Source organism: Miscanthus floridulus, chromosome 11 (genome assembly GCF_019320115.1).
Source record: "Miscanthus floridulus cultivar M001 chromosome 11, ASM1932011v1, whole genome shotgun sequence".
In the NCBI taxonomy this organism is placed as follows: domain Eukaryota; kingdom Viridiplantae; phylum Streptophyta; class Magnoliopsida; order Poales; family Poaceae; genus Miscanthus; species Miscanthus floridulus.
The window spans coordinates 73,809,831-73,823,027 of NC_089590.1; the positions used below are offsets into that span (position 1 = coordinate 73,809,831).

The 13,197-nt window shown below is 43.6% G+C and overlaps 1 pseudogene; it reads left to right on the forward strand.

Annotated features, from left to right (window-relative positions):
* The first annotated feature begins 8,091 nt into the window (after nucleotides 1–8,091).
* LOC136492605 (uncharacterized) lies at nucleotides 8,092–12,415 on the forward strand (annotated as a pseudogene).
* Nucleotides 12,416–13,197: the final 782 nt, after the last annotated feature.

Consider the following 13,197-nt stretch of genomic DNA (forward strand, 5'->3'; position numbering starts at 1 on the left):
ACTCAATTTGCATAAAACCCCTGCCCCACTCATATAATGGTATCATAGCCCATATAGAAATGACCACAACCAAAGACGAACACCTAAACTTTAACGTGAGATTTTTTAACTCTGTCCTAAGTTCGCTCTCACATGGAGTCGACCCATCGCATTTCATAATAAAACGCAACGAAGCTCGATTAGGCCTTATCCATCGGCCAGATTGTATGAGACCAACGTTTGCTGTCTTTCTGCTCTGTTGTCTAGTGTTATTTCATAGTAATTTCTTTACCTGTATCTATCTACACAACACATTTGTAGTAGTAGAATATTGTACTACTGGAGCAGTCTTCTAGCAAGGACTGTCCTTGTTTATTACAAAGCGAGCCCAGGTCCCTTGCAGCATTTAGGTACCACGAAAGCTACTACTACCCCACTGGTTACACACACTAGGCAGCATGGGCTGAAATACTAAAAGACATGCGAACGAAGATGATTAAAAAGATTTGGGAGATTTTGACTAACAAGTAAGAGCACAGGAGCAGCTGAGTACATGCCAACGCGTTCACTATCCTACGAGAAAAATACAGTATATGGGGCATCAGTTCCGTTACGAGAGATACGTACTGGTGTATTTGACTCCGGTCCTTGGGTAATATGTAACGAGTAGTAAATGAATAAAGTAATTCACCGTCACCGCTAAGCCGCTAAGTTCCAACCAAGCGAAAACCAGCGCGATGTTGCACTTGCGTTTGCGTATACATATTCACGCAATCACGCAGGATTTAAAACTGCAGCATAGCTTTGAACGTATGCATGGATCGATCGATGGACCGCGTGTCGTGTCTCACCAGCACTCTGCATCCACGGCTTTCTTCGGAGGGTGGACCAGAACGGTGTGCACATGAATGCCAAGTTCCAGAGGAGTGAGGACTCTCGAGTTGGGAGTGTGCACGGGATTGTCCGGGGAACTCACCCAGAAAGTGCGTCTCAGTCAGCTCCCCGGACCGAATGACCCCGGCCTGGAAAGCGATCGCTCGAGGCTCGACCAGGCCAGTGGACCGCGCTCAATCGGCCGAACTCGCTCGCTGTAATAACTACGGCCCCGTTTGGTGGAGACAGAAGAGAGAAAAAGAGCTTCGCTGAAATCGGTGTGGGAGGTCTGCGGGCCTACCTCTGCGATGATCGTGACCGATCGACCTCTTCAAACGAGACCCAAACCGCTTGATGGGCAGCATGCAGCAGAGCGTATACGCCTGATTCCTCCACTCGGTCTACACCGGGCCGGGAGATCCATCGCAAGGTCACACCACACTCAGCCGACGGAGCTACCCTAGGGGCGGGGTGGGGCGGCCTCCCCAGCTACCGGCGGCGTCGCCTCAGATCCCCGGACCCCTCTTCATCCTTGGCTCTGGCTGCCGAGTGCCCGAGCTGCCGAGCAGTGGCCGGCGACGCCGCGACGAGCGAGCCGCGAGCAGCGAAGAGCCGAAGAAGATGACCGGTTCCTCTTGTGGGCCTGTTTTTTCACTTTAGATTAGCCCAGCAAAGGGCCCAATTTGGTTCCCCCAAATTCCCAATCCACCAACACAGGCATCCGGCCGGTCATCCATCCTCTAGCATATCAGCGAGTAATATAAAAAAAATAACGTTGCATCTACACGATTCTATACTATCTAATAGGTGAAGATAGGTCCTAATCCCACCAGAGGATGTGTATATGGGGTTAGTTTTCATGCTTTACTCTGATCCGAGACATAATTTCGGTAGCACATCCCCGCTGTTCTCCAAATACACGTCCTGAAAGGGAAATTGTGTATCCGGAGAACAACAGGGAGATGATGTCGAAACTCTATCACGGATCGGAGTAGAGTATGAAAACTAACCCCAGCTACACATCCTCGGGCTGTCAAAAAAACGTGGACAATTCGAAACAGATACGGTTATAGATATGCAAAAATCTACATATTTTCAACCGTATCTCTTTCGAACGGGAGATGCCTAGCTAGGTTACGTGATATACGAACATGATACGAAAAGATGGGTCTTTTATGCCTCACCTTACTGTCCTGCAATGTGACGAGTCGAGGACGGTGCAATAGCCTCTCCTGCAAGAAAAGGAACATAATAGTGTCAAATCTAAATTTTGGCAGCACCTTACCTGCATGGGGAGGTTTTCAAAACCTGCAATAAATAAAACGACACGATGGCCGACAACCACATCCACACGACACGATGGCCGACAACCACATGCACATCTTATACCTTGCAAAACCACGACAACTCGAAGGTGTGGGGCGGCAGGAGGTCAAGGCGGACGAAACCTGCAAAGAAAGAAGAAAAAAAAACAGAAATTATGTAAATTGTTGAAACCAATGCAACATAAGCTAAATCTGCATCTAAAATTGCAGAGACTGCAACATAAGCTAAGTAAGCCACTGTATTAATGGATGGAAATATAAGAAATGTGAGGACAGTCAGTACTTCCTATATATGCACCACATGAGAAGAGTTCTAAAGGAATCAAGTAGTATGTGTGCCACATATCTAAGTTACAGTTAAACTGAAAAACATGAAGACCAAGCAAAAGTAAATGATTTGCTGCAGTGCAATCTTTATGATCAATCATCTATAGTCTGTTGGAGATTCGAGTACTCCCATTCATCTTTCTTCTAGTTCTAGTGTTGTTTGTCGGGAACTAGGTGAACGAAGGCTAGCAATTAGTTTAGTTTTCTTCCCCTGATAAACTCCTAATATGTACGACCAACTTTTTTTTCAGATAAGCTAGTGTCTACGACTTAGTACTTCGATCGTATAAAGAAAACATACTGTTTTAGATATCACTATTTTCTTTCGTTATCACAATAGTACATACACACTATATATGTTATGACGAAAAAATGGCACAAAAGTGCATTGTTAACCGGCCTAATTGCCTTTGTGTTCTTCTACTATGTCCGATTTCTATAACATATTGCAACATGCATGGAATATTATTACACAAATCTCCTTTGGACTTTTGTATCGCATGCACACGACAAATTGATATTAGAAACGGAATGGAAGTTGGGGGAAGGGAGGAGGGGGCTCACTGGCGGCGGGGGGTGGCGGCCTAGCGGTGGAGGGGCGCAGGGGCGCGGCCGGAGGGGCGGAGGGCTCCCGCGGCCGGAGGGGCGGAGCGGCGCAGGGGCGCCGGCCGGCCCGGTGCCGGCCGTAGGGGCACCAGCGGCGGTGGGGGGGGGCGCGGGGCCGGAGTGGCGAGCGGTGAGTGGGAGGCGGCGGTGTGGGGCGGCGCGGAGGAGGTGTGGGGGCGGCGGCGATGTGAACTGTGGTGTGCATGAGGCCAGGGGGGTGAGCGCGGCCGGGTTATATGAAAGGTATGTCGAGTGCCCCGATCTGGGCACTCGGCAAAGTTAAGGTATGCGAGTGCCTAGATCTGGGGCACTCGGCAATGGTTTTTTATTTATTTTCATAACGGCCCGACGTTGCGCAGTGGGGCCGGGACGAGGAAGTTGCCGAGTGTGCCCTGCACGACACTCGACAACTATTCCTTTTGCCGAGTGTCACCTAGAGAACACTCGGCAAAAAATAATTTATATTTCATGCTACACCGTCCTCCTTGTTCATATCATGTTCTACTAAGTTTGTTACAATGTGCTTTGATAATACCTTGTCAAATTTACTCAACAATGCATATTTGATTTTTCTACAAATATTATTCCATTATTTCATGTAATTATAGCTCAAATTCAATTTATATCAATTAAAATTCTATAATTGCAGCTAATAAATTAAAATTATCAAACGGATCCGAAAAATTCCCAAAATTTAACATGGACCAATCTATGTTGTCTATTGCCTATACAAAAAGTTTTGAAGACAAACCCCAATTCGACCGTCACTTTGACTACAAATCTTACCGGATCCTTCTCAACGCTACGATTCTTTTTCGGAGATACTCCGGTTTGTAAGCATCGTATGTGACAAATTGTGCGAAACATTCTCAATTTTTTTCCACAGTCTCCACGTATGATATCATGAGATCTTGACAAATCTCGTGATTTTCATACTTCGTTTGGTTTTTTTAGAATTTAAAAACCATTCGGCCACATGTTCGTGGTCGTGTTTCTTGAACAAGATGTTCGAAATTCCTTTTCATTTCTTGGATAAGGCCTCAAACCAGACTCAATAACATGAATATCATTTTCCACTCATTTTATTCCATTATTTAAATCACTTGTAGTTCAAATTTGACTTATACAAAAAAAATCCTCTAAATGAAATTAATTAATTAAATATAGCAAACAGACCAAGAAATATACCAAATTTTAACATGTAATACCACATGATGTATGTGGAGAGTAGAAAAAGTTTGAAGGGCAGAAGAGGAAAAAAAGTTTTAGCTTTGCCGAGTGCCTTCAGAAAACACTCGGCAAACTTATAATTTTGCCGAGTGCCGGGGAAAACACTCAGCAAAGTTGCACTTTACCGAGTGTCACTAACGGACACTCGTCAAAGTGCTAACGGCCGGCATGCCGTCAGATGGCCGTCGCACGTGCCGGTCACGTGATAGCTTTTTGTCTAGTGTCTATTTTTTGCCGAGTGTCGTCATATTGTTTGCCGAGTGTCTTATATAGAACACTCGGCAAATAGGGTTTTTACCGAGTGCATTTAGTTTGCCGAGTGTTTTCTTAAAGGCACTCGGTAAATTAGCTCTTTGTCGAGTGCTCGATGAAATGCACTCGACAACCAAAAAAACACTCGGTATATCTACTGTTTTCCGTAGTGACGTGTACAATAATATATTCTTCGCTCACAATATAATTTTTTGGAATTTCTCTTGGAGAAGGGGTAGAAAAAGAAAGTCCAGTTGAAGGTCATGCGAGTAACAGTAGTGGCAGCAGGTGACAATCGCTGCAGCCGGCCGCCACGTGCAGTTCGGTGCGCCGTCGTTGTCGGTCGATCGCCAATAAACGGCCGATGATGGGACTGGTGTGCTATACAATACTGACAGTTTTAAGACGAAAAGCCAAGTGTTTGACGAACTTTCCTCTTTGCAAATTGCAGGGAAACAGCGAGCAGGGCACGATTGTGTTAGAAGCGATAGGTAATATAACCGACGAAGAACAGTAGATTAAATTTAGGAGACATGAGATTTTAACGTGAAAAACCCTTTCAAGGAGGAAGAAGAAAAATCACGAGCGTCAGCCAGCAAATCTTCACTATATCGGGTGAGGTTATAAACGTCGGGGATTTACAACTATTTCAACTTATCCCAAATGGCGGCTTACAGGCAGTATATAAAGAGGTGAAACCCTAATAGGTGATGATCCGTACCACAGCCCCCCCCCCCCCCCACCACCACACACACACCCCAACACACACACCCACCAACCCCTTCGCTTCGGCCCAAGCCTCCGGCGACAGGCCTCGCTTCGCTCCGTCCAAAGTTGGTCTTTATGTGTATATAACTGAATTTGGATCATAACTTAACAGATTGGGCGCCGATCGAGGTCACCTAGGTCGTTTTCACACAGCAATGCCAAAGATCCTCCCAGGTGATCCAGTTATCTACTGAACTGATGATCCATGCACCAACCTTCTTTCCCTGTCCAGTCCAGATTCTGATTCTGAAGGCGACGGGGTACCTAACCAATATTTGATTGCTTCGTTAAATTCAACAAAGTAGGATTACGTAACAAAGAACATTTGTCTTTCTTGTTCTTTGTCTTCAGATATACTGGGTAAAACAATTTTTCTTTCTTATTCTCGCATCATCATCGGGTAAGTACACGCAACATGAAGATCTTGGAGACAACCCTGGCGATCTGCATGCAGCAGCTGAAGCAGATACGGAGCGTGAATAGACAATAAAAAGAAAAAAATCAAACCCCTCGTGCCAAAACAAAAACGCAACCAACCGGGATCCAATTTCATCTCCAAAAAAGGGGAAGGATTTAAGATTTCCTCTTTTCTGCTCCTCTTCACAACTCGACAGTCTCGTGCCTGACGTCCAAGATCGAAGCCACCCAGCACTGCTTGATCGAGTGCTGGACCTGGGCGGCCGGAGTTTTTGAGGATTGTTGCTCTGGGCTCATGGGCTCATGCTCTCGTGGGCTGATGCACTTGCTCCTCGGACCATCACGTAATTGCGCCCATATAAGAGCCAATGTTTATCTGTGGCGGGCGGAGTGAGAAGAGCGGGATGCTCTGTTTTGATGGAGACGGAGAACGGCGACCCACCGTCGCCGGCGGCTCTCGACAGTGCACTCAACGGCTAGTAGTGTCGTCGACGACATGAGACCAACGACATTATTGAGACTACTTGACATCTAATAAGAAGCGTTCACTATTAATCCCATTATCTTAATGAAATGCGTGCATTGCACATCGTCTTTGAAAAAAAAATGCATATAATAACATTTCTACGATCTGCATCTGCAAACATGAGAAAGCTTGGACTCTTTCCTCCGATCCCCATGCAGTTCATCTTCGTCTTGTCCTCTGTCACTGCTAGAGCCTAGACGCATTTCGCCTGGCATATACTGTAGTGGTACCAGCACGACGCGTGCTTCTTGCAGCAGAACATATACGGGGCCACCTCCATGCGAGCACACTCACTGATATCTTGTACTCCGCCGTCGACGCCGCCGGTGATGTTGCTTGATGCCACCATTGTGGTCGTCGTCGTCTTGCTCCTGCTCCTGCTGTTATCATCGTCTTTCATTTGACCTAACAAAGATCATCATCAACCGAGCGGCGACATGGTTCGATCAGAATGAGCACTATATATATATATATATATATATATATATATATATATATATATATATATATATATATATATATATATATATATATATATATATATATATATATATATATATATATATATATATATATATATATATATATATCTGGCCACAGAATACCCAATTCTTTGTCCGGACCCAACGGGCGCACCGAACCCACCGACGCCCACACCCAGGTCTTTCCACCCCGGCTTTTAGATCAGCTCAGATTAGCCGATTATTGTTTATCCTCACCTGCGCTCTTTCATCGGCTCCCAATCCAGCCGGATCCCACCCTCCTATTGCCGCAGCTCCGCCTCCGCTGCAAAAATCGTCACCTCCGATGCTACATCCCGCCTCCCCTATCCCCTGATTGCCGCAGCTACCGTGTACGCCGCCAAAATCACCCCCCCCCCCCCCCCCCCCCCCGACGCTATGCCCGTCCCCGAATCCTTTCCGTTGAAAAGAAGAGCTGAACGAAGATCCCCAAAATTACGTCTGGGTATTATGTCCCGCATAGAACCAGCTACAAAAACACCTCTCTGGACCCAATCGAGTTACATGCAGCCGGCGCAAGCGTACTGCAGCGGCGGCCCAACCATCTCCATCCAGATTGTCAAGGTAGTCTCCAGCGCTGAGCCAATCCTTGAGGTATTTCGTGCCTGCATCTCATCCATCCCTGTTAAATCCCCTTTAAATTATAGTTTATTTGATTCCTGCATCTCATCCATCCCCGCTCAATCCCCATTCAACTTGGTAGCACCCGACCATCACAGTTTTTTAAATCCGATTCCCTTTCAATGTTCCTGTAGTTTCACTGTACACCTTTTTTTGTTTTTTTCTTGATCTAGTCAGGCGTGACCATCTCTGAGAATACTTGCTTTGTTTTATTGTTTCCATGTGTTAATTAAGTTCGGTCTTACAGAATACTAGAGTTGTTAGTTTATCAAGATATTTTTTTTCTGTTATATGTACCACTATTTAAGTTTCCTCTGGGATTTAGTAGTATTTTATACTGTATTTTTTAATCATATTATAACCTGGAAACATTTTTTAATAAGCTACATGTTTCTTGTTAATTATTTATCATATTTTTTATTTTTTAAATCAGTCTAAAGTTCTATTTCTTACGCTATCAAATATGTGACTCAGTGCAAAATATTTCTCGTAAATATTACTATAAGTTCTCGTAACTATTCTTAGTGCAAAATCTTGTAAAAATTTCTCAGTACAAATTCTCGTAAATATTTATTACTGCAACGTATTCATACTATTGTCGTAAATATGCTTACCACATGGCTTACTGTTGATTCTTTCGTAGGAAATGAGGCCTCCTAAACTTGTTCAGGGGAGATTGAAATCATTCACCCTGCACACCACACACACCACACAGGAGGATTTCAACATTGATATAAGTGACATCACTGGTGTATCTCAGACACTACCACCTCAACCAGTTCATCAGCAGCCACCACATTGTCCAGGACCATCGGCACGCCCTCGTTCAGAGGAGGACGATGATGATGACGACTTCATGCAACCCCCAACTAGGCACCCGGTAACGAACAATAATCAACGCCGTACTACAAATGTTGTTGTCAATGCACGCAGAGATGGAAAACTGCAGAAGAAAAATGCCCCTCGCACGGAACCACCTATGAAGGTATACTGTTGCGACTAAATTATTAATTTTTGTTTGTTCTGTGTACTATATTTTTTTGCCATTTTGTTCATATGGATGTACTTTTTCCCAAACAGTATCCCATTACATTCTTACCATAATGGTTCCTTCTTTTCACTCTTTCTTATTAATTAGCACTTATTTTGAACAATTACACAAGTCCTATGTCTCATTTCTACAGCCTAAACAGCAAAAGGTTACCAAATATCTTCATGCACCAACTGTTCGATGTGCACCTTCAATTTTCAACTCATTTATTGATCTCCTCACCATGAGCCAGCGTACCAGAATCAATAATATGAATTTTGGTGGCCTCCTACAGATCCGAACAGATAAGCTAGTTAGCAGAGAAATGTTGAAGTATTTGTATGACAGGCTAGACCCTGATACTATGGTATTAGTTCTTGGTAAAGATAGGGTTATACATATCACCCCTTTTGCTGTTAAGCAAGCGTTTGGCATTCCAGACAGTGGCGAAGAATTATCTCTACACACAAACCAGGAAGCATGCAAGGCCCTGTCTGCTTTCAAGGATTTTATTGGGTTACGAGAAGATGATGATATGCACACCAAGTATCTGCAAGAGATCTGGAAGGCCGACATTGAGTTAAACTCTAGGATGCTTGACGACGACATGTGCATTAAAATTTTCTTCATGATCGCTTCTAGCAAGCTGTTGTTTCCTTCCTCGGACAACAACATCAGGGCGAAAGATGTTTTTTGGCTAGGAATTTGTCTCGAGTACCCACTATGAACTGGTGCAAGGCTGTTACTGATGAAATCCGAGATGCTGCACACACGTGGCGACTTGATAGAACAACAAAAGTTTCGCCTTCAATTACAGGATGCACGATTTTTCTGTTGGTCAATTTCCCATTTATCATACATAATATGCCTTCAAATATATATGATAGCTGATTAGGTACCCACATGTATTATAGTAAACTTATTCTCCCATATTTCCATTTTTCTCGGTGTAGATAGTTTATTTGGATAACTTACGCTGCAACCACCAGATCAATCACAAGGATATTCCCCGTGCCAAGTACTTTAATCAAGATTTGATTAAACAAATAATTGCTGCTGACAAGACAAAGGACGACCAAGGAAATGTCACATTTGGGCGATTACCGGTGAGACACAGTAACTATTGTCCCCCATTTTTAAACGCAGTCCTCTGTGTCAATGCCTATTTACTGCCACTTTCCTATTTCCATTTTGTGTGTGCAGCTTAGGGACATCAATGATACGGTTTACTACATGCCTCATCATTCTATTCCAGAAAAGCCAGCAAACATACAACCTGTGACTAATATACAGTTCCCTAGCATTCTTTCAGAACTAGGTGGAGTAGTAAATGTGACGGTTGCTAAGCCAAAGAGGAAGCTGTTAGTGCAAGCTTTGGCAGAATTTGATATCAAATCGAAAAAGGCAACAACTTTTTTAAACAAGGGACAACTAATGCTACAAGCTTCACATGACCAGCTCGTTGCAAAGGTGCGGTCAATTTTGGAGAACCAGAGTTGTGAGAATAACAACATAGATCACCAGGCTCAACCAACCGCTCCTAGTGCAGGTCCACATATCTACCCACTACTGACTCTTTTGTTAAAAAATAGTTAATCTGGCCCTATTTATTGTTTCATGTATGAAGCCGATGCCAACGATCTTGACATGCATAATATCCATAACGGAGATAGCGTATAGTCTGAACATGTAACCGAGGTGCCAAATCAGTCTGAAGGTAGGCGAAATCAGATATCTGTTGCTAATTGTATTGGTAAATGCCTGTTGCAGATCCTCATGAAACATGCAACTGCAGTTATGTCTCCACTAATTTACATTTTTTGTTTCAGGATATGTCACTAACCAACACATACACCAGGAGGCACATGTGCCACTGCAACAGAACAGTCCCACGAAGGCAGCGGCACCACAGCCCACTGATGCCACAGCGAATGCCGAGTCAGAACAGGAATTGGATCATGAACAGTCACCGGTTAGATCTCTAGTTACCATATGTCCAATCACATTAAGATTCAGTATATAGCTATACTATTTACTATACAACTTTCTTAGTCAGTCAATAAACATGTGATTTTTGTATATGCAGGTTCACACGGATGTGACAATTGGTGATGTTGTTCCTCCGATTCTGGATCAGGCGACGGACCAAGGAGGCACTGGACAAGCATCACAGATTGGCAGTATGTGTTTTCTTAAATTTGTTTGACCAAATATCATCATAATACTTACTTATATCAGCTGTAGGCCCCAACGTCAATGTTCATGGAGGAACCTCATCCCTAGATTCTCTAGTTGACCTCATTAGTGCATCTGTTATACCTACTGCCCACCCACAAACTACAACAACTGACACGATGACATCAGAGGCTGCTGTGCTTACTCAGACCCAACATCAGCTTCCTGATGAGGTGCCTTCCACACGTTCATTCCCCCCTTTATTGTAATTTTATCAAGCTGCTTACTACAATTTTACTATTTGGGGATGAGCACAGATTCTACGACCTGATCCCACCATTGACGATGAACCCCTCCTACCTGCTGCCCACCCACAAACTACAACAACCGACACGGTGACATCAGAGCCTGCTGTGCTTACACAGACCCAACATCAGCTTCCTAATGAGGTGCCTTCCACACGTTCATTCCCCATTTATTGTATTTTTATCAAGCTGCTTACTACAATTTTACTGTTTGGGGATGAGCACAGGTTCTACGACCTGATAGCACCATTGATGATGAGCCCCTCCTACCTGCTGCTATTTATCCAAAACCACAACGCCTTACAAGACGCCCATCCAAGTACGTGTCGCCATTTAAAGGCGATCCAATGCGAACACGAGTACCAATGTCAAAGGTGCTAGCTGTGAGGAAGAAGTTTCTCCCTAGTCTCAAGAGTTTAAAGTACGGCTTACGACCCCTTCTCAAATTTTGTATCATCCTACAAGTTACTGACGACTACCTCTTTCCCATACCAGTCAGGTTTTCATTAGCACAGGGTTCATAGAATTCACTGGCAATGAAATATTAGATTCCTTCCCTGATGATCAGGAGCTTTCGAGCAAATTTATGTCCTACCTTGTTCAATACTTGAGCCATGATGAATCAGTCCGCATGCCTGATGGTGGTGGCTACAGGGTGTTCCTATCCCACCGAATTGGGGTGAGTCCACACAAAGAACACCATAACAACCGTGCCAACAAAATTACAGCTTATTACTAATATGTCTCAACTGTCTTTCTAGGAATACGTCAATATAGAGGATGAGGAGGAATTCAAACAGTGGGAGTTTCAAAATGCCCTTGAAATTCTAGAGAGTGACATTGCTGCTGTTGACACAACTAATGTTAAGCTAGTAAGTATTACTTCTCATTCCATTGAAATGTATATTAATTACAGTTTCCTTACTAATATATTTTTGGGAATTGGCAGTTCTTTTTGCCGATTATAGAGGAGGACCACTATACTGTTTACTGCATCAACCTTATACATGACCGAATAGATATACTCGATTCTAGTCCTGATGACCATAGGCTTTACCATGAAGTTGTGGGAAACAGAATTATTCCAAGGCTCAATCTTCTGTTCCAGGAGGCCACAGATGGTAAGTTTTAAGTCATTTACTCGATTCAGGCGACCCATCCTACCTGTCCCGCTGCAGCGCAATGCCACCGACAATGGATTCTTTGCCATCAAATTCATGGAGTTATGGAATGGTGAATCTTTCCATCTTCCAATCCTCACGGTACGTCCTAACATTGTACTTACTTTGTCATCCAAGACTCTGCCTCTGTGTTGCAATGTTGCTGATCTCCTTTCACTGCAAAACCAGGAAAATGCGGCAATGTATAGAGATCAGCTTCTCTACTACGCCATCTATCACCAAATCAACACTATTGAGAAGCTTCCTGCTGGACTAGAAGCACTCAAGCCACGTCGATGAACATCACGTTGGGACCATTCTCCTTTGGAATGCCACAATAAATATGGATGCCTCAGATACTGTGTTTTTACTTCACCGTTACTGTTGGTCATCGACGAGCCAATTTACCAAAATCAAATTTGAGACCTTGTTTTCGTAGTTTCACTTCTTATACGGGATTCATTATGTGACATATTTATCTGTACTCCGAACCTATACTATGGTCACTTTGTGTTGAAATCTACTATTTTTATTTGGATATTCAACTTTGTCAATTTTTGTGGTTTACCAATTGTTAAACTAATCTCGTAAATCCATATCTTCATAGCACCAAATTCGTAAATATTATTGTGAGTTACGGCCGGAGCAGTATGCATTATACAAAATTCTCGTAAATATTCCCTATACAAGTTCCTGAAGATAGTCGTAGTCCATTTTTTCTCTCTATGGCCGATGTGTCATTTGGGATGACCTTTATTTTCTCTCTTTTTTTCTGGCACTTTCCTATTTCCATTTTATGTGTGCAGCTTAGGGACATCAATGATACAGTTTACTACATGCCTCATCATTCTATTCCAGAAAAGCCAGCAAACATACAACCTGTGACTAATATATAGTTCCCTAGCATTCTTTCAGAACTAGGTGGAGTAGTAAATGTGACGGTTGCTAAGCCAAAGAGGAAGCTGTTAGTGCAAGCTTTGGCAGAATTTGATATCAAATCGAAAAAGGCAACAACTTTTTTAAACAGGGGACAACTAATGCTACAAGCTTCACATGACCAGCTCGTTGCAAAGGTGCGGTCA